We start from the raw sequence: 4,936 nt of genomic DNA, 5'->3' as shown, positions 1-4,936 counted from the left end.
GTTGTGAAGGACCTTGCTAAGGAGTTTGGACTGAAACCTCAGCTGAGAGAGGCATGCAAGATCTTCGAGAAGGGGAGTATGGGGTGGAGGTTTAATTTCTAGGAGGTAAATGGATGTTCTTTGGAAGGAGGGTAGACCAAAGACCAGAGAAGTAATGAGGATCTGAACTAAAGCAGAGACTGTGGGCATTGAGCACAGTTAGAAGTAATGAGGATCTGAACTAAGGCAGAGGCTGTGGGCATTGATCGGAGTTAGAATTTGCAGGTGTTGACGATTGACATTGTGAATGGTAAAAGGGAGGAGTTTTTTAGGTTTCTGGTTTGGGGTGGTGGCTGTCAAAAGAGGTTTAAAAAAGTGAAAGGAAAATAAGGGGAGAATTCTCATTGATAATAAGGGCGAAAAGGTTTTTTTGGCAGAATAATAGAGTTGCTGTCAAGTGTGGTGTAGTTGTGGTTAAGGAAATCAGAGGTGTCAGCAGACATAAAAGACAGGTGAAAACGTGGGAAGTATCCTACCTGTAGTGTAGAAATAGCACAACTGTCTATGTCAGGGGTCAATAAACTGTGGTCCATACGTCAAATCTGGCCCACCATCTGTTTTTGTATATAACGTTTTATTGGAATACAGCCACACTCATTTATTTATATATTGTCCCTATCTTCTTTTATGGTACCAATAGCAGAGTTGCGTAGTCATGACAGAGATGTGTTGTGTCAGTTCACAAAGCTGGAAATATTCTTTACAGTAACACTTGCCAACCCCTGTTCAATGTGTCTGAGGGTTGGATGTTCAACCTCTAATTTGCCATCCAATGTCTATATGATGATGGAGAATGAATAAGCGTCTTGGTTCTGGCCTTTGGGCTGGATTACCCATGCGCTGTGTACCTGCAGCACAACACAGACCCCTGAATATTTATATCAGTCAGTGATGGCAAGGTCTATTGTTCTGGAGTGTACTGTGTGGTAACTGTGGTAGTGCCAGCTTTACACAGATTAGATAATGCTCGGGCTTGTTTTGCCATTTTTCTTACTGAGTTGTCTTTTATAAAATATTTCTTTATGGATTCTGATTATTAATCCTTTGTTGTTGATAGGTATTACAGATGTGATTTCCCAGTTTCTTGCTTATTTTAAATTTTTTTTTTTTTTTTTTTTTGAGATGACGTCTTGCTCTGTCGCCCAGGCTGGAGTGCAGTCATGCCATCTCAGCTCATTGTAACCTCCGCCTCGCAGGTTCAAGTGATTTTCTTGCCTTAGCCTCCCAAGTAGCTGGGACTACAGGCATGTGCCACCACACCTGGCTAATTTTTGTGTTTTTAGTAGAGATGGGGTTTCATCATGTTGGCCAGGCTGGTCTCAGACTCCTGACCTCAAGTGATCCACCCGTCTTGGCCTCCCAAAGTGCTGGGATTTCAGTTGTATGAGCCACTGCGCCTGGCCTGTTGCTTATTAAAAAAAAATCTGTTTAAGGTGTCATTTGTTAAAAAGTTCTGAATTTTAGTATCAACTTTATCAATCTTTTCCTTCAAGATTCGCAGTTATTCTTTGTTTTGTTTTGAGGCAGGGTCTCGTTCTGTCGCCAAGGCTGGTGTGCAGTGGTGCAATCTCGGCTCACTGCAGCCTCAACCTCCTGGGCTCAAGCAGCCCTCCCGCCTCAGCCTCCTGGAGCAGTTGAGATCACAGGCATGCGCCACTGTGCCCTGCTACTTTTTGCATTTTTTGTAGAGGTGGGTTTTCGCCCTGTTGCGCAGGCTAGTCTCAAACTCCTGAGCTCAAGCAATCCACCTGCTTCAGCCTCCCAAAGTGCTGGGATTACAAGTGTGAGCTACTGTGCCCAGTCTGCAATTATTCTTTATATTCTGGAATCCCTCTGTTGTTTTCAATGGTTAGATCTTTAATGTATCTGGAATGGATTCTTATGTGTAGTGTAAGGTAGGGTCCAGTTTCATTTTTTTTCCCTATGTATAACCAGTGATCCCAGCATCATTTATTGAATGGGGCTTGCTTTCAAATTGTAAGCTTTTTTTGGTGGAGTCTGTCTGAGGTCCTTATTAAGCGCTGCTGCTTGCTGATTGTGTGACTTTGGACAAATAAAACTTCATTGAGCCTCAGTTTCCTCATCTTTAAGGATAATAGTAATCTCATAGGGTTTTGTGAGGATTAAATGAGTCAGTATACATAACGTGTAAAATAGTGCTTGACATCTAGAATATGCTCAATAAATACTAAGTGTTCTTTAGCACTACTGTTCATTTCTGATTCCTCAGCACCTGGTACAGAGTAGGGGCTCACTTTGCTTAATTAAATTGTCAAATTGATTTGGTTTTCAGGTCAATCAGAATGGTTGAGTTGGGCTAAGTGTTGCAGGAGATGCTTCCAAGAAGCTGCTTAGTTTTAGGGGCTGCCTTAGATTATCTGCTAGGATAGAACTTTTCTCACGCCATCACTTTTGCAGAGAACTTCTGTAGCAGAGGTTGCAAACTGGCAACCTGTGGTTGGATTTGACCTGCATACATATTTTGTTTGGTTTACACAGTATTTTTAATGTCTTAAAAATGTACACAGACTTCTGAGTTTCTGACTTAACCTTGAAAAATTGGAAGATCTGTGAACAGCAAGCCCATGTTCACTTATAGCAGTAACCAGCTGAAACTTTTAGGTGGGATGTGTTTCCTAGTTCTCCATAGTCTGCACTGCTCTCTTGCTTTGCTGTTTTTTTTTTTTTTTTTATTGTTTTTGAGACGGAGTCTCTCTCTGTCGCCCAGTCTGAAGTGCAGTGGCGCAGTCTCCACTCACTGCAAGCTCCGCCCCCAGGGTTCACGCCATTCTCCTGACTCAGCCTCCGTGTAGCTGGGACTACAGGCGCCCACCACCATGCCCGGCTAATTTTTGTATTTTTAGTAGAGACGGAGTTTCACAGTGTTAGCCAAGATGGTCTAGATCTCCTGACCTTGTGATCCGCCCGTCTCGGCCTCCCAAAGTGTTGGGATTATAGGCGTGAGCCACTGCGCCTGGCCTGCTGTTTGTTTTTATGGCCCTGTAGACATTTAATTTTCTGATTATTTCTTTACTGAGGTTTTGAATGTTGTCCCCCCCAAACCAATAAATGACATATTGGGATAGGGGGAGGATGGCCGGAAATTGACAGATGAGTTTGTGGGCAAGTAAATACTAAAATCTATTTCTAAGGATGAGCCATACTTGATCATAATGAATAGAATGATAATTGAAATTAAAAGATGAGGTGAGGCCGGGCGCGGTGGCTCAAGCCTGTAATCCCAGCACTTTGGGAGGCCGAGACGGGCGGATCACGAGGTCATGAGATCGAGACCATCCTGGCTAACACGGTGAAACCCCGTCTCTACTAAAATACAAAACTAGCCGGGCGAGGTGGCGGGCGCCTGTAGTCCCAGCTCCTCGGGAGGCTGAGGCAGGAGAATGGCGTAAACCCGGGAGGCGGAGCTTGCAGTGAGCTGAGATCCGGCCACTGCACTCAGCCCTGGCGACAGAGTGAGACTCTGCCTCAAAAAAAAAAAAAAAAAAAGATGAGGTGAAATTCAGCTTAGCTCCTTGAATATTTGGGCATCTACTATGTGTTAGATACTGTATTAGAAAATTACCACATTGGTGATAGAAAATTAGCCAGCCAGCTTTATGAAATACTCTAGAAGAACTCTTTTTACTTGTAATATGGAGCTCTTATCCAAGAGAGTGGTTGGAGGAGAAAGGAAATACAGGTATTATTTTCTCAAATATTTATTGAGCCCTACCATGTATACTGGAAACTGGCTAGAACTCTGCAGGATACCAGGATGAATCTAGCCAAGGTTTGTATGCTGAGGAATACCTGAGCTGGGGTACCTGAAAGAGGTGGCCTGTGAATGAAACTGCCAAGAATAGTTAGTATCTTAATACTTGGAGATGAGACAGTGCTGTATTTTCAGGCTGAGTGAAAGCATAAGCACAGAGGTGGGTATTTAGGAGATGGTAAAGAGTCCACTTTGCTTGGAGAACAAGATTGTTATAAGGGTGTTGTTGGAATTAAGGCTGGAAATGGAGATGAACAACAGCAACAATAATAGATAAAACCTAAAATAAATAAATAAAACTTAAAAAAATTAATAATAGTAGTGGCTTTTTTTTTCCCCCAGTGTGCTTTGGGTAAGGTTTTTTTTTTGTTTTGTTATGTTTTGTTTTTAAATAGAACCAGGGTCTTACTCTGTTGCCCAGGCTGGAGTGCAGTGGTGTGATTATAACTCATTGCAGTCTTTAATTCCTGGACTCAAGTGATCTCCTGCCTTGGTCTCCCAAATTGCTAGGATTATAGGCGCAAGCCATATGCCTGGTCAATGGCTCACAGTTTTTGCATGCTTACTATTTGCAAGATAATGTGCTAAGCATTTCATAAGTAGCATTTTACTTAATCCTTACAACAACCTGAAGAGGTAGGCACTGGTTTTTAATCCCTTTTTACATATAAAATGAGGAAGAGATCTAACAATTGATACAGAAAATATTTGCGTCCAGGTAGTCTAATTTCAAAGCTTGTCTTCCTAATCTCTGCATACCATACAATCAAATCATGGAAGGCTTTGAATCCCCATTTCTATTCCAAGCTGGGAAGTTTGGACTTGATTGACTAAATAGTGGAAAGTCATCGAATGTTTTTCGCCAGTGATCTCATGAAAACTGTACATTAGGAAAGGAAGCCTGATTGTGAAGTGTAGGATCGGCATGGGGAGAAAGGAGAGGTATGGAGCTAGTTTACTCTCTTACTTTTCACTAGATTGGATGGGTGCTCCTTTAGGACTGGGCTGTTGTCCGTCTCTGCCTTCCCTCTTCCCTCCCTTCGGCTCCAGTGTCTGCCTATTTTGATGTCTGTCATATTCATTTATTTTTTTAAATGTGATCTTTTTCTACCTCACCTTATTCTT

This window comes from Rhinopithecus bieti, unplaced genomic scaffold, assembly GCF_001698545.2.
Source record: "Rhinopithecus bieti isolate Rb0 unplaced genomic scaffold, ASM169854v2 scaffold_65, whole genome shotgun sequence".
Classification (NCBI taxonomy): domain Eukaryota; kingdom Metazoa; phylum Chordata; class Mammalia; order Primates; family Cercopithecidae; genus Rhinopithecus; species Rhinopithecus bieti.
The sequence above is the reverse complement of the archived record's forward strand: the minus strand, read 5'-3'. Positions refer to the sequence as shown.